The 24,269-nt window shown below is 46.7% G+C and overlaps 1 protein-coding gene across 1 annotated transcript in view; it reads left to right on the top strand.

Annotated features, from left to right (window-relative positions):
* Positions 1-24,269, top strand: part of Stk32b (serine/threonine kinase 32B) — a 248,074-nt gene that overhangs the window by 116,765 nt on the left and 107,040 nt on the right. The gene's annotated exons all lie outside the window — the stretch shown is intronic.

The raw sequence follows: 24,269 nt of genomic DNA, 5'->3' as shown, positions 1-24,269 counted from the left end.
GCTTAGGGCACCATCAATTGAGTTTTAAATTGTCGTTGGGGGAGCCAAGACTGACAGACACTAGAGAAACCTCAAAGGTTCACAGATGGGCAGCCGTTTCTGTGGAAGGAGGAAGGTGATAAACAGGCTACAATCAGGGGAATTGGTTGAAAACCTCTAAGAAGTCCCAAAAGCCCAGGCTTCTTTCTCTGCTCAGCATCACCACTGTCACTGGCTGCTGCTCTGTGTCCAGGAAGGAGCCTGAAAGTTGGTCCCTAAGGAGAGTTCCAGAGCATCCGGGCTGACGGCCAGCATCACCGGCTGGCCCGAGATACTGCACCGGAAGCAGCAAGGCCATTTAAACCTATATATATATCAGCTGCTGGGATAACACCTCCCCATCCCGACTAGGATCAGAATGGTGCCTGTGAGCCTGCATCCTCCAGGGAAAACAAAAGCTCTTTCATAGGAATGAGATGGAGCCAGGAGCAAAAGATTACGATGCCAGCGGCTGCCCATGACAACTTAGCATGTACCTAAGAGGGCACAAGCCCCACACATTCAGTACCCTTCCAGCTGGGTGGGTAACAACCAAGGACCATCAGACATCCAGGGAGTCTAACATCCAGGTCCAAGCAATCAAATAGGAAGAAAGAGCTAGAAATAAACAGAAGTTTGGAAAACATTAAAATAAACATGATCGGTATTTTCAGAGGGATAAGAGAAGACTTTTGCAAACGTAAAATAAGAAAAGGTACTTTCTTTAATTTAGAAAATAAACAGCTCTTATAAATTAAAAGTGCAAAAGCAGAAATAAAAAACTCCAAAACTATGATGAAAGATAAAGTTTCTTGACTCTTCCACAAAACACAAGAAAAAGTATGAGAGAAAAGATAAGGAATTAGGGTCACCATGCAAAAATTTTAACAATAGCATGAGAGAAGACATAGAGGAAGAAACCACTAGTGAAATAATTAAAGAAAATCTCCCCAACCTGAAATATGCGATCATCCAGATTGAAAGACCCTTTCCAGGGCTCAGAGCCATGGCTAGAAAGAGAAGCACGCCAAATAAATTTCCATAGACTTCCAGGGAAGAGCCACTGACCATAAAGGTGGAAGGGTAGGAATAGTTTGGATTGGTCAAATGCTGGAAAGCAGTGCCTACATGTTGGTCTGTAGTGCAGACACACATTTTCTCAAGTTACAGTTCACCTCCAAAACTGTGCCTTCTGTATACTTTCTCTTGAGTGGAAGAAAACCAGGTGCACTCTGAAGTGAAGGAGTCAGTCGGGGAAGTTGAAGATGAAAGTAGGGAAAGCGGGAACTCCAGGCAAGAAGAAAGAAGGAGGTCCCTGGGGTGGCAGAAGGGGATCGGCTGTCTGCAGCGTGGACCACAGTGGCTCGGAAGACCCCAGAGAGCCTTGGCAGGAAGAGTGAGCTGGTGGGACATGGTGGATCTGGCTGCTGTCAAAGGAGACGCATTTAGTTGGCAAAGGGTCTGAAGAATTAAAATGAGAAGTTCCCTCATAAAACCTCAACAACAAAAATTAGGACAAGTGTTCATTCTGGGGAGTGAAGATGTATGAGACATGACATGATGTCCCAGGCAGTTCATGCATGGGTCATCTCTGCATGTAATACCTCATCCAGATACAGGAGCCATCTCCAGAGAGCACAGAGGAGGGGCACAGACAGATGTGTCTCCCGGGGACCGTACGAAGCAAGCCTACCAGATTCTCAGCTTCCGTAACACAGACAGCCTGAAGCTAAAATGTGAGAGGGGTTAAGTCTGTCACACAGAGATGAGGCATAAATGTCCAATTTATAATCAGAAAGGGATGGATGGATGGATGGATGGATGGATGAGGGAACGCTAGAGAAGGGAGACTAGGTAGAGAGCGCTAGGAACTGTCGCTGTGCTGTAGCAAACCTTACAGGACATTTGGCTCTAAACAATTGCATGTAGAACTTTCACACAAAAAACAACAGATGTGATAAAACAAAGGGTGGGGAGGGACAGTGGTGCCAGCAGCCAGGGGAGAGAAGGGCTTGTTCGGTGTCAAGGAGAGTAATAGTGAGGGCCCTGGCTCATTCACCAGGTTGTCACCAGCCTTCAATGCAGGCACCATGGCACTGGGTGTGTTGGTGAGCCCTGGGCTGTGCTGGGTAAAGTGGGCGCAGACTGCTTCTGTTGCTGGCTGGGCTTCCATGGAGGCAGCAAGAGCAGCATTTTTTTCTGCTCTGGTACATGTGTCTTCTGTGAATTATCAAAGCCATTCCTGCACGGGCGCAATGAATGGCCCACTTTTCCAGTTCCCTCAGTCACGGAATCCTGTGGACACCGGAGAGACAGATGCCAACTTTCAGAGCAGTGCCAGGGACAAGCCAGGCGGCAACTGTCACAGCGTAGATCAGCTCCTGGAACCACGTCACTAGGTTGCAGCAAACATTTTAAAATCTCCACGGAGCTTCTCTGGAGCAGCTCACCTGCCCTTAGGCTTCAGATCTACCCCAGAGAAAAGGCACTACCCAGTAATAAGGAGAACTTTTTAATTCACCAAGTTGATGTGTGATGCTGAACTCAAGTGCCAACTGATGGGGCATCTGGGTCACCGACTAAATGTGACTTGTGGTTGTGCCTGGAAGAGACCAGCACTGCACAGGAGATGGCCTTCCCTGGGGTGGATGGCTTCATCCAGCCCCCAGAGCCTGAATCCTGAATCCATCACGCAGACAAGAAGGGCCAAGTCGCTCTGCCGGAGCAGAGACGCCCCTTCGCCTGTCCCCGAGTCACTACCCCATCAGCTCCTCAGTAAGTGACATCACTCGCTCTCCTGGATCTCTGGCTTGGGCTTGCGGTGGCAGACCTGGGGCTTGTCACCCTTTGTAGCTAAGTGAGCCGAGTCCCACAGTAAACCTCTCCTTATACCTATGTGCATCGTTTTGGTTCCATTTCCCTGGAGAACCCTGACTACCACAGTTGAGTTACCTTACCACCCCTGAAAGCATAGGCTTGGCAAAGATTCCCCATCCTTTTCTCCCCTCCCACATGGTGCATAAACCCCTTTGCAACGTGGACATATGTACGGGCTTGAAGTTAAGCATTTCTGCACACACTGTGTGCAGGGTGATTCCATTGCATCAACAGCTGGATTTGCAACTCCTCCGCCGGGCTTGTGCCAGGCACTTCCATTGCACCCCACACCTGCAGAGGGTGTTGCTCTTCTCAACACACCTGGAAGCAGAATGCTTACACCACAACGGCAAGCCTGGGTTGACTGACAAGGATTTTTGTCTCCCTCCTTAGTGGACTTAGGCAAGCTACTTAGCGCCACCTTCTGAATATTCTGGACTTCCATTTCCTAATTTGACACCTGTTTATCAGACTGTTACACAAATTCCACTGGACAAGGTTCAAGGCCTTTGCTGTGTCTGGCTCCATCCAGGTGCCTGTTCCTCGCACCTCCAGGGAACTTGACTCTGAAACCACAAGTTCATTTTGTTCTATACACGCGGCGGTGAGCACTCTCCATCCTGGGAGGGTGATATTATGCATCTTCAGTAAATACAGGTGTCTCAGGGCATCATGGTGAGTTTGATAGTTTCCAAGCAGAAAATGCCACCTTGGTGTCAAAATAAGGTATTGTTAAAAAGCAGTTAGATTTGCTTTTCATAGTATTTGAATTGAGTCTCATTATTTCAACAGCCATCTCTCTCCCTGGGAGAAAAATGGCAAATGAGATTCTGCCCCTGCCCCTGGGCAGCTTCCCATGAGGCGGGGAAGGACCCATTCTAGGGGCCACATGAGGTCACTGCAGCCTTTGGGAGCTCCGGGGATGGGGGGCACCCCACCCTGTGCAGCCTGTGGGCAGGAAAACTTTGCTACTTGGTTCTGTCTGTGTTTTGCAGAACAACTCAGAATTCACCCAGGGAACAGAAACACGGGGCTCTGGGCAGAAAGGGCAATGGCGAGAGGCCTGGGTGTGTGGACTCTGCTTCCGTGAGCATGGGGGCGCCTTATCGTCCAGGGCGCTGTTCGTCTCTGTTCACTGATGGGTGGAAGCTTGAGAGGGAGGTGATTCAGTCTGCTGTGGGGAATGATCTTTCTGAAAGCCCTGCAAGGGCCGCGAGAGGGCTCTTCACCCAGAGTGGATCCCTCAGACCAGGAGAACAGGCATCCTGATGGAACGGGTCACACAAAATCACAAGGATCCAGCTGATTACACTCTTGGTGTCTACACTACTGTAAAATATATGCATATGTAAATATAAATGTAAATCTCTGCACGTGTGTGTATATATGCACATGAGGGCATATATGTGTGCATGCACGTATATAGCATATATAAATATATTTCATAGACACACACAATGCACACCCATGCACACACACAGAATCATCTCATTAACCCTGGCTACAATATAGTGAGCTGGGTACTTTGCAGACACTGGGGGATTTGCCCCAGGACATAGCTGGTAGGTCATAGAACTGAACTCCAAGGTGGGACTTTCAGACCCAGATCCCAGAGTCTGAACCACTGAGCTGCACAGCTCCCTCCTCATTCCACTTGCAAGGAGCTGTTTCTGAGGGGCCTGTAGGGTCCAGTGTGCCCGCACCTGTCAGCCTACAGCTAAGCACACGTGGAGCCAGTCTGCAGTGCCCAGGAAGGCACCATTCCCCTGGTGCAGGTGAGGCAGCCACATTTCCGGGGTTCAGCTTTGAATTTAAAGTTCCCACCAGAGAGCACTGGGATTGGGAATCTGCCTTGGAATCAAGGGCTTTCTCTACCCGCCACTGCCTTCCCAGGGACAAAAGGAGAATTATGGTTATGTCCTGTTCACAGCCACAGCTGATTCACAGACGCTTACACGACAGAAAGAAAAGCCCCACTGCTTTGGAGGGTGTTCCCCACCCTACTTTATCCGAGCTTGGTTCCAGCTGTGTGCCTCATTTCCTGTCCCTTGTGGTGCGCCTTGCGTCCTTCCTGCCTGGCAGGTAACCCTGATGTCACCGATTCTTTGTTATTAAGTACCCGTTTCTAGGCAGCCACAGAATGTGCCTGCCTGCCTGTGATTCCTCAAGGACAGGCACATTTCCTGTCTCGTTCATCTCCACTTCTTCAAGACGTATAACACAGTGAGCACCTGGCTCATAGGACTAACTTCCTGACTGTTGGTTGAGTCAGTGAAGAAATACAGCAATGAGGAAAAGAAGGACAGGTTTTTCTCAAAATTATGAGGTATGATTAAAAGTACTGCAAACATTTAACATTTTAAAAAATTGATTCCAGGAAAAGACACATTGTTACTAATCCCCCTCAGAATAGCTTTCATGGTGGTGGGGCAGAGCTGGAAGTCACACTGTGACAGATTCAGTGTAGGAGGTGGGTGAGGACACCTTACCGCTCTTATTTGACAGAAATTGCCTGAAATGGTTTGAATTGGTTCCGGACATTGAGGCAACTGTGAGGACGCTCATGAAAGAGGACTTCAAGCAGTGCCTCCGAAAATGGAAGGAACTTTGGGATGAATGCATTCGAAATGGGAAGATGTATTCTGAGGGGGGTTAAGGGCAATGTGTCATTTGCTGCAGTATTTTTCTTTTTTTACTCAAACACACACCACATTTTTTAACCAGGCCTTGTGCTTAATAATCAGGTTCACATTCATGAAGTTAATAGCATGTCATGTAACTTTTCTGCCCCGGTATTCCTTGATGGTTGGGAAGCCTGCTCTGCAACGTCTGTGGTGAAATCCATGTCACAAGCATGAAATTTCCCTGCAGTCTTATTTGGTGCTAAAAATTTCCCTAAGGTTTGCATTCCACTCCATTATGCCATCATGATTCTTGCAGTATGTGCGGTGATGCTTGAAGAAACCATCCAACAAAAAAAATAGGCGACAAAGGTTGCTCTGAGTCTTGGTGGACGGACAGGCACTGTCTTGCTGCATCTGTCTATCCATGTAGGGATATGATCTGTTTTTGGTTTTGGTGGTTGTCATTGTTGGTTTTCTTTGTTCTGTTTTATTTTTTGTACCAGAGATCGAACTCTGGTCCTTGTGCTTGTGAGGCAGGTGGCAGAACCACTGAGCTAAATCTCTGGCCCTGGGCAGTATTATCTGATATGTACAGAACTCCCAGCTCAAATGAAGGTCAGGACCCAGGGAATTCTTATTTCTCCCTGGCTTTTTAAAAATCCAAGCCAAAAGTCCCATAAATATGAGGTAACCATTTGTTCACTGTTACAAGCAGAACAGTTAGTAGTAATCAAAGCTGGTTTAAACAAATTTTTTGGTAAAACTTTTCTCCAGTGGGATTGTTCACATTAAATCATGATCTGACAATGCCTGAGGTCCATCGGGAGTGGTCAAGTTCTCCAACTATTCTTGCACCTAGAATCTGTCTGCTATCAAGCTTTTGAGGAGGAAAAATCACATGATCAGCTCTGGTAGAATGGTGAAATTATTTTTGCTTATGTGTGCGAATAACATAATACTCTAAGTCGTGCCATTCATCTTCCTCTTTTCTCAAAGCTCTTGGCTTTGCTGGGAAGACAGTGTTATATTCCATGGGGCAGCATGAACTGATTGTGTGTGGGTAGAGGGTGTTATTTTTACATAGGGACCACTGCCTCATAGTTGCACCTTCTAAGTCCTCCAAAGAAAACTATCCTGACTTTTGATAAACTGTCAGAATTGCCTGTGATTAAAGAAGGAGTCTGGGTCATGGTCCCCATTTGCCATTAACACTTAGGGGGAAGTTGAGGGTGCCCGAGTCACAGAGACAGGGATGACACCAAGTAGCACAATAAGGTCAGGCTGTCAGCCCCAGGTCCATGGAGGAAAAGGCTTTTCACTCAGGGCACAATGCAAGTCAAAGAATGGGAGAGTCTGTATTTTCCTAACCCACAGCCTTAGTGGCTGTACTTGAGTCTTGGGCAGTGTCTTGCTCTCTCTGGAGTGTCGAGTTTGTATCTCTTCTGGTGAGCTGTGGAGTTCACAAACAAGTCAAAATCTCTGATCCAATCCTCAAAGTGGTTGGACACAGCAAATGAGATTTTGAAGAGGAAAAATCCAGAACCCATAACCAAGGGCAGGAAGGGGCTGGGCATCACTATATATGGTCAGGGTCCGGCCTGGCCACTGTCATGGTGGAGCACAGGGCTGGGAGTTCTCTTATCATGTTACAGCCCAGAGGCCCTGGGTCAGTCCGTTACAGCTCTGGACTTGATGCTGCTACTCTGTTACCAAGGGGAACCATCACCTGGCACAGAGTGGCTGGGGACCACGTAAGAGGAACTGGGGAGAGTGTAGGCACCATGGAAAGTGCTCTCTAATTGCAGCTCATTTGTCTTGGGAAAGAAAGCTCAGTGGTGAAGGCCAGGATCTGGCCAACAGCCTGGCTTCCTCAGTCTGGAGTCAGTCATATCATCTAATTTCTCTGAGGCTCTGGTTTACTTTCTGTAAATAAAGATACCACCTGTGGTAGGCAGATCTGAGATGTCCACATCTTAATACCTGGACTTAGGAATATGTCCCTGAGTGGCAAAAGAAAACAAAGGCACAGATAGAATCAAAAGTGTTCACCTGCTACCCCAAGATGGACAGATTCTCCTGTATTATCTAGGTAAATCTGATTGTGTGAGTTCATTTCCCATTGCCTGGGGCTGGATACTCAGTAAAGAAAAGAGGTTTAGCTCATGGTTCTGGTGGTTGAAAGTCTAACCTGCATAGTGCTGGCTCTGGTGAGGATCTCATGATCAATGGCATCACAGAGGGAGCAGGGGATCAGGTTGTGATCATATAGGGAGAGAGGGGCACTGGGGACCTGTCAGAACCGTGTTGATCCTTTCCTAGGGCTCCAATGACCTAACAACCTCCCGCTAGGCTCCACCTATTAAAGGTCCCAGCACTCTTCGCATTGCAGCACTGGAGACCAGACTTCCAACACATGACCCCTTAGGGAACACACTCAAACTGCACCCAACCATAGCACCAATGTGATCACAGAGGGTTTCAAAAGTGAAAGAGAAAGGCAGAAGAGAAGGATGAAGTGATGCAAGATGAGAAGAACTCAACCCCCACCTATTACTGGTTGACCATAAGGGAAGAGGCCAAGGGCCACAACATGCAGATGCTTCTAGAACCTAGAGAAAAGAAGGAACAGATTCTCCCCCAGGGTTCCCCAGAAGGAAACCCAATTGACACTTTAACATTCCACAACAGACTCTGACCTCCAGAACTGTAACACAGGGAACCACACCTCTGTACTCACCTTTGCAAGTACAAGGACCAGCACCCAAGAAAATGCAGCCCAGCCCATAGCCTGGACCTTGGCCTCTAAGAGAAGATGGTGAAGAGGAGAGGAAGGGAAAGGAGCCAGTGTGGAATATTGCATTTCTTTCCTATGGCTTCTATGATAAATGACCAAAATCTTTCTGGCTGAAAGCAACAGAAATGTATGCTCCTGTAATTTTGGAAGACAGAAGTCCAAAATCAAGGTGTTGGCAGAGCCACACTTCCTGAAGGTTCTGGGTGAGTGTCCTTCCTTGCCAGCTCCATGACTAGTGCTTTGTGAAGACTGCTCTGCTCTAGGGAGAGATGGGTGGCCCCCTCCTTGGAGCACCCACATGGACACTCTGTCCCCCCTTAATGAGAGCTTTCACCAGTGGCTCACTGAGGATGAGAGACACATAGAACTGAGAGTTCCTCAGAGCATCCTTCAGGATGATCTCCATTTCCAGGTTCTTCACACCAGTCCTGGAACAGAGTAGCTGTTCCGCGAATGTGCAAGCCATAATGGAATGATTAAGGTCCAAGGGATTAAAAGGATTTTTTCAGGTAGTCCCGGTAGGTCCTGAAGCCATCCAGATCTCAGAGTTATATTAGATCAATCAGTAAGTATTTAATAAGCACTTGCTCCGTGAGAGATAACAAAATATAAACCATGATGCATATGCAGATGTAGTTGTGTGGTCCTTTCTCTGTAAGTGACCATGGCAGTGCCTCTGCCACTTGGGTCCAGGTGACCCAGGGAGACAGGTGTGGCTACAGTGCCAGCTTATTCAGGAAAGGGTTGGTCAGAGGTTTCCAGTGGTGCTACAGTGCATGGAGCAGTAAGGATGAACCAGCACCAAGGATCAAGCAGGCTTTTAGGGGATGATGACATGGGGCTTAGCCTTTGGGAAAAGGGAGTGCACCTTAATTTAAAGCACCCCAGAAAAATGCTGCCTGGGCAGCCTGAGTGTACATTTATTTGCTAGTGGAAGTAGAAATTGTTACAACCCTTTTGGAAAGATATTTGTCAATAAGCATCAAGTACTTTTTAAATATTAACATGCTTTGACCTACTAATTTTACTTACTGGAATCTATCTGATACTCCAGTCCAGTCTATGTTAAAAGTTGTGAACATCAGGACATTTAATACAGTATTGCTTGAGAAAACTAATAATTTTGAAAGAACCTAAAGGAGAGCAATTTGCTTAATAGACTGTACACATCCTTTTAAGACACTGTGAAACTATACTATACCCATATACAATACTTAAGATGAAAACCCAGCAATAGTGAAAGGGTTATATTTATAACCTTGAGAGAAAATTATAGCTTATGAAGTTGTGTGACTATGTAAAGAAATGTCTGCTTGTTAAACAGAAAGGACAAAGAAGCAGTTTCCCAAGGAATTAGAGTCGAAGGGAAATTCCACATAATTTCCTTCTTCTTGTCTTTCTATTTTGAACTTTTCTTTAATCAGTATATCAGCCTTTTAATGATGACAATCAAAGCATAATTAGCTTTCTCCCTGAAGGGAAAATGTTTATCAAACACACTCTTTCAATGGGACTCCCTAGTTGAAGGCCTGGCCCCACCTCTTAACTAAAAGAAACTATAAGAAAGCCCAGAAAGTTAACCTCTCCCTGCCTTTCTTTTTCATCTTTAAAATGGACTCAGTTGAAAATGACTGTATTGGTCTATGGAGAACACACAGTGAATGTTTCCTAGCACCACTGAGCCCTTACTAAGATCAATGATAAAATAGCAGCAATTAAACTATAAAATTAATATGACTCACTTTTACACCCTGGATAATTCCCCAATCTCCCTCTACCTTCACTGTCCCAAAAGTAATTTGTCAATTCCTGCCTGGTTAAAGAACTACTTTAGCAGTTCTTCTAAATTGCCCTGTGGTTCTGGGGTCATACCAACTTTTGGATCAAAGAAACATTCACATACAAATATTGAAGACACACTGGAGTGTCATTTAGGATGGAAGTTCCAATGTGATTTCAGGAGTAATTTCATTACTTTGAGGCAGAGAACTTCAGGCTCCCTTCCATTACAGGCTAGCACTTTGAGAATTTATGGTTTTGTGATGATGGAGGAGTAAGATACAAGAGAATCCAATTTATTCCTCAAAGGGATTGTTCCATCTCCTGGGTACAAATTGCACTCACAATTGGGTAGAGTGTTTATGTTAGATGATAAATTTTGGAAATAGAGACCCAAGTCACAGCTTAATGTCAGAGGCACTGGAATGAAATCTTGGAGCAGAATATGAAAGGAGAGAACAAATCTCTGAAAAGATCCAATAAATTACAGGCTGTTTTTCAGAAGATGTTCAAAGGCAAGACAAAGAATGCAGCGTCAGGAAATCACGTCAGCATTTTGGGGAATGTTGGCGTGCAATAAGAGCCCTCAGATTTCTGAAGTTTAATTCCTACACTCCCCCTACAGCTCTGAGTTCCTTCCCTGAGTGGAATCTTTCACTACTTCACTACTTCACCCAGTCATTCAATACACAATCATGGGGAAGTTCAAAGCTTGGGTGCTAGGGACAGAGACATAAGGAAAAAAGCAAAGCAAGGCAATAGAACCTCTATAGTTGAGAAGATTCAATCCTTACGGAAGAAACCCACTAGTTATTATAAGTAACAGTTACCATATTTTTATACATGCAGGAGAGGGAGGAAGGGAAGGAGGAGATGATTAGAATGATTATAGAATCATAAGAGAGATGGGTAAGGACAAGAGTTCCAAGAGGGGACAGACGTATGGAATACACTCGATGCTTTGCCTGGGCTCATGGATGAGGTGAACTTGGATGTCTCGGTAGCACTGTGACAAGTGCAGATGGTGGAGAACATTTTCCAGAACTAGTTGACATACACAGGGGCTTGCAGATTCATGAACCAACAGATTTTCTCATGTGCTTACTTCAGGTCATCCTGTGCAGGACCTTGAGGACAAAGTCACTAAATGTGGGCTCTTCCTCAGACCAGCTACCACAAGGATTGTTGAAATAACTCCTTACAGTCAGTGGAGACTGAGTTGAGGAAAATACGTATATTTTCCTTATTTACACATTGGTGGTTCCTACCATGGAACTTCACTTATCTCCCTTGTGCTGGACCTGGCTTCCTGTGCAGTTTAGGAAAAGCTCAAATGTTTACCCATTCATCTGTCTATCCAGCCATCCATCCAGTCATCCATCCTCCTACCCATCTATCCACTTGTCCATCCATCCATCCAGTCATCCACTCATCCACTATTCATCCATACACACATCCATCTGTCTATCCACTCATCCATCCATCTATCCATCAGTCCACACATCCACCCACCTGGCCATCTACTCAATAGTGTCTTCTGGGGAATGTACATCGTGCCACGCTAAGGACAGTGAAGGCTGATCTGGTGTCTTCTTTCTAGTGCATACATTTTCATAGAAAGAAACAGGTGACAGACACTCAAATGTGCTTACGATGTGTCAGGTGGTTATAAGTGCTGTGAAGTACTATAGCAACATCAGCAAGACCATAGGAGAGGATCTGGTTTCTTTATAGGAAACAGTTTATATAAAGAGGCAGGTTAGCAAAGAGCCAAGGAAATGAGTGGTGAGATGTGGCCGTACAGACAATGTTTCTAGATAGAAATGTGGCGATTTCACAAACGAGTGTGCTCAGCATTTCTCAGGAACAGTGTGGAGGCCAGAGTGACGAGCAGGGTGGGCAGCCAGACAGTGGTAGGAGTCTATGCTGCGGGGAAAGGTGAGACTGAGGGTGACAGGGATTTCTAGCCTCTGCTTTTACCCTGAGGGAGTGGGAAGCTATTGCTGTGTTTGCAGCAGGGGAATGACACGATTTGATCTATGCCTTCAATAGAGTGCCGTGCTGACTGCTCCTTACTGACTCATTCTGACTGTGGAAAGGAAGGTGAATTGTAGGCAGATCTCCTCCTACAGATAGGAAGAAGACAAAAGCTTATACTGCAGGCCACACCAGATGAACATTCTGATGGAAACCTGGACAACCTGTGTCCATATCGCTTTTGGCCAAACCAATCACAGTTCTGTAACCTGGAAAGACTCCAAGGTCACTTGTCCATTTTAAAAGTCCACCAGGATGCCAAATCCAATACCACATTTAGGGGTGACAGAATGGAGGAAGAAGTGTGCTAATTGTCAAAGCATGATATGCTTTGGGGGCACACTCACATGTGACAGTAACAAGGAGGAGAACAGCCTCACGTGCTTTGAGAAAGAAAGCCCTATGCCTGGGTGATATCCCTGTGGACCAGACCCGGGGAGCAGGGCTAGGACAACTCTTGGAGCAGGTAGAGTGTGTGCCCTGCATGATGGCCTGGTTGTTGTGTGATCACTGGTGCATTATGTGAGCACTGGGGGCATTATGGCTGCGGGAACGATGGGATCTCTTTGTGGGGGGATGGTCATGAATGTGGCTTTATACCTGGAGAATGAAGCTGGACAGTTGAACCAGAATATTTCTTTTTAATTGTGATAAAATGCACATAACCTAGAATTTACCTCCTTAACTGTTTTGGGTGCACAGGAGTAACGCCAAGGACATTCACACTGTCCTACAACCAATACAGAACTCTTATCATCTTGCATTATTTCTCTTCTCCCTCTTTCTCTTCTCCACCCCACTTCTGGTCACCACCATTCTACCTCCTGTTTCTGACGCTTTCTATGCTAGGTACTTCATACAAATGCAATCCTACAGCATTTGTCATTTTGTGGCTGTCTTACTTCACTTCATGTAATATCCTCAAGGTTCATCTATGTTGTAGCATGGATTAGAATCTCCCTGTTTTTAAGGCTAAATGAATTCCCCTGTGTGGCTATACGTGGTCGTTTATTCAGTCATATGATAATGGACATTGGGGTTGTTTTCAATGCTGGACTATTGTGAACAGTGCTGCTATGAACCTAACTGCAAAAATTTAAGATCTTGTTTTCAATTATTCGGGGTGTATACTCAGAAGTGAAGTCGCTGGATCATACAGGAATTCAATTTTTAAGTTTTTAATAACTACCTGGACTAGAATCTTATGATGCAGGTCTTCAACTGCTGGATTAAAGAATTTTGGATTTATTTTGTAGAACACAGGACATGAAATGTAAACTTTGCGGGGAAGGAACACCTAGCAGCTACCCACAGCAAGTATCCTAATGAGAGAAGTTTAGAGCCCAATTAGGGTTACCCAATTAGGAGATGGCTAAAAATGTTAATGCCTGCTGATTCCTACCTAAAATGAAAAATGAGGTCATCTCACTATTTGAAGGATGCCAGCCATTAGAATTAATCTTTAATAACCACACTAATTAAAACTGCTTCCTTTTCACCACCATCAAAGGGACTTAGATATTCTAAGCGTTTTTATGTGGATGCCAGATTTCTCTCTGTGGTAGTAAACAAGTTTTTTCTTATATGTGAGGAATTTCGCCATCATTCAGACGCATATATCATTGGTTTTATTTAAGCAATAAAAATTGTACCCGGCACGTGGAACTATCCTTGGTGCTGAAAGTAGAATTGTACTTGTGTTTCTTGACTTGAGGTTGGAATTGCAGATATGAAGGCATACGTAAATCATAGACAGCCAGCTTAGCCCCAGGCATTGAATGAATAAATTTCAGGCCTTAGAGGCTCATGATCTGTTTGCAAACTGGCAAGTACTGTTTTGGGAATTATTCTCCAACTCTTCCTCTCTCTCATTCCCATATCCACTGAAGTTCAGATTCCTCATGGCTCATCTCTCTGCCCCAGTCCATCACAATTTCTCACTTGGAAGAATTCATTGGCCTCTGAATAAGTCAGGATGCAGGCAGAAGCAGAAACTAACCCGGGCTTTCACACAGAGGGAAGAGAGTTGGTTACACAGATGTATTTCTTCTGTATCTAGGAGTAAACAGGGGCTCATGAAACAACCCAGAGATGAACAGCATCAGGAAGCTCTGCCTGCTTCAGAGCTGGCAGTTCCCAGGAGATGGAAGCAGGGGTCAGTCATCAGGCCCCAGAGCCAGGTCCCTGCAGTGGAAGCTGAAGCCTCAGAGGATCTGCTTAGAAAGCTGGACAGCACCACAGAGGCAGGGGCTGTGTGATAAAGAGGAAAAGCAGAGGAGATGCATCCTGCTAGAGGCACCGCCCAAACAAGGGGGTGTGCCCTGGTTTCTCCCCAAATTCCACTCTCCAGTCTCCCACTTGTGCCTCCCACAGGCAAACCCATCTGCAACACAGAGGACAGGGTGCCGGAGGAGGTCCGCCCAAACAAGGGGGTGTGCCCTGGTTTCTCCCCAAATTCCACTCTCCAGTCTCCCACTTGTTCCTCCCACAGGCAAACCCATCTGCAACACAGAGGACAGGGTGCCGGAGGAGGTTTTGTTCTGTGACACAGGAAAGAGAAAGAAATAGATCTGACCACAAACAGGCATAACCACTACTACATCTTTCTTGTGGCCCACATTATACATAAGGCTTCTTTTCTTCCAACTTCCATGCTGTCTGGGGAATATGCCTAAAACACTGTTGTCAAGATATGACCCCCAACTCCTTATTGCCCCTTCCCTGATTTCATAGGGAGGCACATGGGACAGTGCTTTGTCCTCCCAGCTGCAAAGTATCAGGTAAAGACACTGCCAGTGCTACAGTGACCACATCCCTGCTGTCTTCAATTAATGCATTTCCCTCACTAGAATTCAGTTCCCGAGAGTTTGGACTCATTTTACTCATCAATACACCCTAATGTCTAATGCCAACAGAGCCTGGCTGTCAGGACTGTGGGACCCCCACAGTAAATCACATCCCCACAACATAAACATGGCTTTTATATGCATGATTTGGTGGACTGAATGTTAGAGTATTGGGTTGCTGCAACATGTCTTTAGCTTGGACTATATTTTATGATTTAACTTACTCTACCAATGAAATAAATGGAAGTTCAGAGCTGTGCTTAGGCAAGGGCATCAGCTAGACAAGCAATGCCCCAAGTCTGGCCTTTGGAATGTGACTCAGTATCCAGGGACTTTGTGCCGTGTCTCCGGATTTGTACCTAAAAGGCAGACTCTGGCTTGGTGCTGGGCCTACAGCCTTGGTTCAACTGCTAAGCCTGGCATTACTTCTTCTAGAAATTACAAGGACTGTCAAAGATGGAAATTTTGAGGCTCAACAAAATAACTGCCAAGCTAAAACCATGAAGAATGAAATAAGAGTACAGCCAGTCTCATCAGCCAAAGAATTAGGGATGGAAAAACTGCATCTGTGAGCCTCCCAATTGTTATGATTCCTTTGTTTCCTTTATCAATTGATGTACTGGTTAAATGTGATACATGTCTTGTTACTTATGGGGTTTTCTTACGTGGGAAATGTTCTTGTGAAGTGTTTACCCCATTATTTAATATAAAAGAATTCAATTTCCATTGCTAATGAAATAATCTTAGTTACTAAGGAGGAAAATTCCCTCCTGATATATTCAGATGAAGTTAGCGGTTTCAAAATATGCACCCTTCTCTCTCCTTCTCCATTACATTAGTTGAGACTCTCTCAAAAGTTACATCAATTAATGAGTGTCATATCGCGGGATGGACATGCCTTCCTGAAGCAAAATTGAACTCTATCACTCTGCTCCTTTAAATGTCATTCTCCAAAGCTCCACTGTTCACAGAATCACCTGTGCCTCAGGCTTGTTGTGCCACTGCCGTGGTGATTGGATTCTCTGTTTCCATTTTGGGCTCCTGGTCCACTGAAGCTACTAGGGGGCATCTATTTGCCATTGTTGTTTAGATGAATTCAGAGTCACAGAAACCCACCTCAAAGCAGTTTAAAGAAAGAAAAGGTTTTATTTAAAAGTTCAGAATGCAGGCTGGCTGATACATTTGGGAGTGCTTCCTTTGTGTGTCTCTAGATCTCTGCCAGCTTCATTTTTATAAACTAACTTTCTTCTGGTGAGCCAGCAACAAAGCTGCCAGTACTTTCACACTGCCATGTACCCCACTGGGCCACCACAGACGGGGGTTCTTTGCTTACACCAAGTTCATATGTCAATCCCAGAGAAGCCTCTGATTCCCCCTTGAGTCACGTGACCATCCCAGGCAAAGCTCTGGTTGGCTGAGTCACATGACTAACTCTAAACTAATTCTTGTGATCAGAGGGAATTTTCCAATTTAGACAGTTTAAACCATATCTCAATACCTCTGGTGGTCTGACTCGCCCCCCCCCACCCACAGATAACATTCCCAGGACCTTAATATGTGGAAGGGTTTTCCCTAAAGGAACCAGAGAAGAGGGCAGGAAACCATGCTAAGGAGAAGAAACATCACCCAAACATATACTTTTAGGCCCTCCCATGTTCCTGAATGCCCTACTTCTACTGATTCTTCCTGGAGAAAAATAAAAGAAAGAAACTCTTCCAAATTCTCCTGAACACTGTCATCCCTCTCCCTTCTGTGTTCACACTGATCTTATGCCTACTTCTGTGGTAGAAATGTCTTCTTTACCTGTTTCCTCCAGGCCCTGGATTTACTAATTTGAACTCTTTTATGCACCTTGTATCCTTTGGCCTGAAACACAGTGCCTGGCACACAAGTGATTCTAGATATTTCTACAACAAATGAGTAATTTGAGCAACAAGACCCTCTCAAGTGAAAGGCTAAATATAACCTATTTTCATCCTTATATTCAAATTCCCTAAATTTTCTCACCACCCAAGTCTCTTCATCCAAGTCGCCTGCATACTTAAAAGACTACACATCAGGGAACACCCTATGTCAGAGTGGGGAAATTAGCTGCTGAGATGAAGAAAAAGTCTTCATGTTTGAAAACCTTGAACTCCACCAATTGCATGAAAATACAGAGAATTTCTACCAAGGGCAGCAGCAGGTGGCATTTTTAACATTTCAACAGACATTTTCCCGTGGAGCACTGCAAAGGTAATGGGAGCTTGTCTTTCGTGTGGCTGTTACTCATTTTTTTCTAAAGGACTGATTAGTGAGTCACTGCGAAGAGGAAATTAGCATGGACTACAGTGTGTGTGTCTGCAGAGAGGTGTGCTGTTGAGAACCAGTGAGCTGAGTGTGTGGGATTTTGGAGGGTGGTATTGCAAAGAAATAATTCAGAGCTTGTGACTCAGCGCTGCACACTCATCGGTGTTCACAGATGTCCCAGAAGAGCTGTTAGGTGACCTGACATGGTACAGACTCTGCAAGCGTCCTCCTGCCAACTGCTTGTTTCTGTGAGACGCATGCATGTCCCGTGCCCACTTCCAGGGAATCTGGGTGACCTAGAAGTGGAAGGAGGATAGAGTCCACGAGCACAGGGTCCTGCTGCACAGCTCACATCTTCATTGTTTGCACTCTCACCCTGCCGTCTGGAGAAAGTGGCCTCTAGTCCTTGAGCCTTGGTCCAGACCCTTCCTCTCTGCAGCTGTGAGCACCAAGGCCCAGGAGATGACTGGCACATGGATGGTTACCAGGGTCATCAGTGGGACGGTTTAAACCCACATCTTCAGGGCTCCAGTGCCCCCAGTACCCAAGTGCTCCACATTTACATTTTAACTTTGGAAGAAAAAGCACCCTTCTCCCCTGAAGAGAGCACACATTTCCCTCCAGAACTGAGCTAACACAGAAGTGTGACACGTAGGATTTTGTAAGACATCAGAGATTCCTTCCTCAGCTCTAGGGTAGCACTTCCTACCCTTTGATATGTCCAACAGAAGAGGGAGGATGCCTACACTGTGCGGTCCCCAGGGCCAGTGGGTGTGGCAGGGCAGCCGGCTGCAATCGGCATCACCTGGAGAAGGACGTGGGGCTGTCCTCCTGCACGGCCACAGCACCGTGTGTCCGTGATCCCAGGAATCGTTCAGCAGGATGTGGGAGAGGTTGACCCAGGAAACATATGGGCAGAAGGGCTGCAGCCTCCTCCCAGGGCTGAGACTCTCGCACTGACCACCCACAGATCTGCTGAACTCGGCTGGCTGTAAATCACATCTTAAGAAAGTCATATGAGCATAGGTAATTTGTTATGGGATTCCTATTCCTGGGCTACTTAGACCAAGTAGTTTTCCTTTCTCACACTAATGCTTGCCCATTTGGTGGAGGTAAATGTTCCTTCTCTATTGGGTAGGAGAGGTCACCTTGGGTCAGCCGCTAGTCATGGTTCCCCTTCCGAAACGCTGCCTCCAAGTAGCAGTGTTGCAAAGTGATGGGAGATTCAAGAGGGCTTTGGCCAGGAGGGTTCTTCTCTCACGAAGGGGTTCGTGCCACTTCTTCGGGACTGTTAATGCTCACAGCAGGCTTTGAGTTCTCACATGTGGGACAGAACTGGATCCTGGGAAAGTGGGTGTTAGAAGCAAGGCTGCCCCCCGTGCTTTGTGTCTTCTGCACATGTCCTCCTTCCCTTCCCCATTTCTGCCACATTATAATGCAGCACCTAGTGTGGGTGCCTGATCGTGGACCGTTGGCTCCCGGGACTGTGAGCTAAACAGGCTCCTTTCCTGTGTAAATTACACAGTCTCAGGTACTTTGTTACAGCAATGAAAAATTGTCTGAGACAGGTAGATTTCTTTACATCCAGGAAAACTGGATAATTACAAATCCAGTCTCATTCAGTTTAAAACCCAAATCTCCTACAAAACTCAGAGCTTTTCCCTCCTGTGTCACCACTCAGGCGCAGCTTGGGAAAGCTGAGGGGGGAGGGACTTCACTGTCATTTCCTTTCCCTCCTTCCTCACCTTGTGTTAGTGAGGGCAGGTTCTGCCTCGGTGGCACACACCCTACTTCCTCCCTCTTCTTGCTTTCTTGCTTCTCTGATGTGTTGGGCCAAAGGAGAGGGGGATGGAAAGAAACTTGTACAGCCCCGTGTTAGTGCTCTGCTGGTGACTCACTGGCCATTGATGATGTCCCCTACCTGGCAATGTCCTAATAACAACAGCAGACTTAGCCTTTGTCAGCTGTGGTTCCAAAGAGCCTACATTCAATCATTCACCAGCCTGCAGGAGTTAGGCCTTCACTGCTCCCAATTATAAGTGAGGAAGCCCAGCCGTAGAGAGGAACTGCAACATGTCCAAGATCAAACTGGATGCACACCCCGGCTGTCTGGCACTGGTGGCCTCCTCTCTCTCGGGGCGTGAGCGAGCTCCTAGGAAGCCGACAGGAACTTGCTGACATAGGAGTTGCAGAGCAAAACTTCCTCCTTCCATCCCCATCAGTCCTCAGGAAAACACCCCCAATCTTGCTGGTGGCACCCCCTTGCCTGGGGACAGCTAAATGGGGTTGTGCACTTCTCAGGAACTTATGCATCTTTGCGGCATCAGATTCTGGGCTGGTGGGGGATCACCTTCTGCTCTTCTCTGCCTCTGCCATACTGGGCACAGAAAGTCACTTGTACCCCAAGTGTTGTTAGAATTATAGCTGGGCTTGTGGCTGGCTGGAATAAATGCCACACATAAATGTCTAGAAAAAGGCATTTTCTGTAATCATGGGCCAATAAGGCTGAGCAAAATTATCACAAGGCAATGACCAGGAATTTCCCTAAGACCTTTCCAGCACACTCCGCCTCTTCTTCTACTTGCTGTCCATTCTGAGGCTTTGATGAAGATGTGAAACCTGGAGCTCCACCCCAGGGCAGAGGAGCCAGACCGTGAAGATGGAAAGTCTGTGCTGATACCCAAAGACACCATGTTGCTCAGCTGCTATGGTGGCTCTGGATGGACTGCTTCTAGATTTCTACATGGAAATAGATAACTTCCTTCCTTAGGAAAGCCTAGTTTAGCTGGGGGCTAAGCTAACTCTAGCTGACTACCTGTGACTCATGCTCATTCTTTCTCTCATGATTCAGATGGTCAGCGTGCAGACTACAGGCTTACTGCTCATGCAGTCATGCAAACAGGGACGGAAGCCATTCATCTCCTCTGGCAGGCAGATCTGATATCTGCCTGTGTGTCTCTGGCTTCAGAGTGTGGGGACAACTCTTCCCATCCTCACAGGCAGGCCACAGAAAATGCATGGCTTCCTCTCCTTGCTGAGGAGTCACATCTGCTCTCACCATTTCTACGTGAGGGTTTGGGGCAAGAAGCAATGGCAGCTGGTGGACAGGCTAATGGTGCTAAAGCTCAGCCACTCCTGCAGACTCAGGCCAGCCTCAGGCAACATGAAGATCTCCTCCTGACCTTGGTAGGGGTATTTTCCAGATATGAGCCAAGATCCATTGTCTCCAGGGCTGTTACAGAGCACAGGAAGAAACCAGTACTGAGCAGTTCTCCAGGCTGGAGGGCCTTGCAGAAGTCTCCTATGCACAGGGCTAAGCCCATTAGCCAATCAGCACCTGCCACACTGGAGGTGCACCATATTCATGAATGAACAATTGGATGAATGGACTCTTGGGAAATGCTTTTGAGAGAATGAAACGACCAGTGACAACATTGGTGGGTGATGATGGTGAGAGTCTGAGTTTTGTTTATACTTCTGTGGTGAAGGATAATTTTATTCAAGCAAATTGGACTCTAAAATTCAAGTGCAGAGCCTAGTATGTGTAAGATGCTTCTGAGCTCAGATTCCTGTTGAGAGAGGTGGGTGACCCAGAGCAAAGCCACTGGATTCTGTTGTCACAGAACCTGGGTTGGAGACCTGGTGGCTCCACTACTGCCCATGGGACCTCAGATGAGGACTTACCTCTTGTTTTAAAGAATCACTGTAGCACTTCACAGCAGTAGAGAAGATTTCATTCAGGACTCTGATGGATGTCAGAACTATTCTAGTGTCACAGAAAGAACTGAGCTCAGCTCCAAAGCAGCAGCAAAGTGGGGATGCACAGCCACAGAGCAAAATGAGCAGCCAGTGGATGGAAAGTTGTAAAGAGGAGCCAACAAGGGCAGGGGACCCTTAGTAGATTTGGGTAAAATAAGATGTGGGTTGTTGGATGCAACCCAAGGCTTAGAAAGAGCAATCTGATCAGATATGAAGGTGATTGGATATCAAGGGTAGGGGTTCCTGCTAAACTGACTTAGCAAGATTCTAGCGAAAACTGGACTTGATAGACTGAAGACAGAACCCAAGGCTGAGGCCAAAATGGAAAGAGAGTGCAGAGGACCTGTCCGAGGTTTGGTCAAGGAAAGACTTTGTCACTGTTGATTCTGTTTCTCGCTTGATGTCCCTCAAAAGGCAGACATGAAGATGGCACGAAGCCAGAGGGAGGGAGGGAGGGAGAGGCTTTGGCAGACGCGAAGCACCACTGGCTCATAGGTAATGATCCCTCACCTCTCTTCCCACAGCACCAAAGCACCCAGAACATCAACACATTCACAAAGGGAAGTGACTGTGTTGTAACAGAATTTTATTTACAAGACAGGATTCAACCCGGAGCATAGAGAGGGAGACCTCTCAATGCAGACAAAACACTTGACGACTCATCAGGTTTGCACAGGGCCTCTCTCCCAGCATCACTGTCACTAGTGCATATAGAATCTATTCTATGATTGTGTGTTTGTGTGTGTGTGTGTGTGTGTGTGCATGTGTGTGTGCTGTAAGCCACTTCTCAAACCTTCCTGGAAGAAAGCAAGCTCTGATATTTTCAACCACATATGATCACAGAGTTGCAGTCTATGGAAACTGGAGTAGGAAGGGGTAGTTCCTAGGTGGTGGCCTGTCCCGTGGGGTGACAGTATCGCCCCAGCAGCAGACTATGCCCAGATGACCACAGGGCATCAGCCAGTTCTCTGCCCTGAAGCAGGTCTCCTCACCTCTGAGGCAGGCAAGCAAGACCAACAGATGGGACAGCATGAAGCACCATAAAAATGAGGCAACACTTGACCGAGCACATGCCAGGGGCCTGTGCCTGGGAGCCAGAAGAGCTCACATTGGAGGAAGCAGAGATGAAGGACTGGGCATCATGGTGCACAGCAGGAGGTCAGGAAATGTGGGAGCAGAGGTTGGGCACGGGTTCTGGTGAATCCCTGACCCCTTGGTAAGGTAGGGGCAGCTGTGCCACCTCCCTCTGGCTGGGCTGTGGATGCCCTCGGTCATCTTCGATGGAGGAGGCATCCTTGTCACCTCTGAAGCTTCAGGAAGCCCAGGACTGCTAGTACCTCTTGCCCTTCGCTCTCATTTCCATCCGAGATGCCGTCATTACTATTTTATACTGCTATCCTACCAAAAATAAGCTGCATGAATTTTTCATCCTATGTGAGACCAGAAATGTCAGGATGTTTAAAAAAGAGATGATGTCTCTGCTTCCAACTTTTCTGGATCAGTGGACTGTTTAATAAGATTTCAGATTCATCTCCATCATTACAATAATAACTTTATCCACACACCTGAAGCCCAAGGCCCCGGCAGAAGGAAGGGGATTCTATCAGACTGATATTCCTGGCTCTTCCTCTCCACCACCTGTCTCGATCTCTCTCCTCCATTCAGATTGATTTTCCCAAAGAATTTCATGCTTCAGAGCATAAATGCCGAGTTTTCTGCCATGAGCCCAATAAAGCTGAAGATTGGGCTCAGCACAGTCGAGCCCCTCGAAGACACCAGGCCCATGACTCAGAGGGTGAATCTTCATTTTATCCAACTGAGATCCACAAATGTCACCCAAATCCTCACTCAAAGTCAGGCTTTTGTTCTCAGCATTTGGAAGGTGTGACTAGGATTATCCACCTGTGGAGCCCACGTTATGGAAGGCAACCCACTTTACTCAAAATTCACTAATTCAAACGTTAATCTCATCTGAAAACACCCACCCAGAAACATCCAGAATAATGTCTAACCGCATATCTGGGCGCAGTGGCCCAGCCAAGTTAACATATTAAATTAGCCGTCACGCCTCCTCTCTAACTCAGTTACTCTCCCTCCTAGTTCAGATTCATCACCCCTCGCCTGCACCTAGCAACGTGTCTGCTGTCTGCGGTTAACAGTCTAGCAGCTGGAAGTGTAGCTTTGTGACAGTATTTTCCCTATATCAGGATATAGGACAATATGTGAGGTACTGAAAAACAGATGCAATACTAACCACAATGTCTTCCTTTCTGTTCAAAGGCAGAAGGAATTTTTTTTCTGTCGAAGAGCCAAGTTTTAGCATTTGTTTCCCTCTGTCCAGATCCAACTTCTTGGAGGCAGACAGGGATAATCTTAGTCACTTTTCTCATTGCTAGGACACAATACCTGACATCCACAACTTAAAGGAGTAGAGGTTCATTTTGACTTGTGTTTCTGAAAGGTTTCAGGCTCAAGTGCAGCAGAGGGCATGGTGGAAGGGCCTGGGGAGGACAGCTGCTCCCATCATGGTGGCTGGGTTGCAGAGCGAGAAGGGAGGAGCTCCATAGAGAAATAAACCCTTGCAGGCCACATCCCCCATGACGCCTCTCTTTCTGCCAGGCCCCGCCTCCCACCAGCACATCCGGTAACCCCACGATCCAATCACCTTCCAAATCTTCTCCTCTGAGCACATGAAGTCTTATTTCTGCCATTCTAAGGACCAGGTAATTACCGCAATCGTATTTTTTCTCAGGTTAGAGCTCCTCAGGCATTACCCAGTGGCTGGCCCAGGAAGTTGGAATAGGCCTGAAGTTTGGCCCAATCTACCTTCAAGGCACACACAGTCTTTGAAGTCCACGTCTCTGCTGTGGATTTCCAGCTGTGAACTGGCCAGTTCTACCTGGAGGTCTCCCAGACACATCCAAGCCCTCACAGTCAGTGTGGAAATCACCACCCTCCTGCAGGCGGTTCCTTCTTCATCTCAATGAGCGAGCGCACTATGGATCAGTGGTCCCCAGGACCCGATACCCTCAGGGCAGAGCCCACCCAAGGAGTTCTTTTGTATCCTCTGAGCCCCTTGGAAAGACCCCTGTTTTCTGCCCCTCTGCCCTGCCAAACATGTCAGGCCTTGGTCCAGATTCGGTGTCTGCTGTTGACCTGTTCCTCATAGGTGGCGCTTCTGATGTGTCCTCAGGGGGAAAAGAGGTGTCCTCACGTGGCAGCTCCCTCTCCCTCTCTCCCCTCCCC

This window comes from Fukomys damarensis, unplaced genomic scaffold, assembly GCF_012274545.1.
Source record: "Fukomys damarensis isolate Sample0158 unplaced genomic scaffold, DMR_v1.0_HiC HiC_scaffold_35, whole genome shotgun sequence".
Lineage (NCBI taxonomy): Eukaryota > Metazoa > Chordata > Mammalia > Rodentia > Bathyergidae > Fukomys > Fukomys damarensis.
Note: the sequence above shows the minus strand (reverse complement) of the source record. Positions and strands in the feature narration are given on the sequence as shown.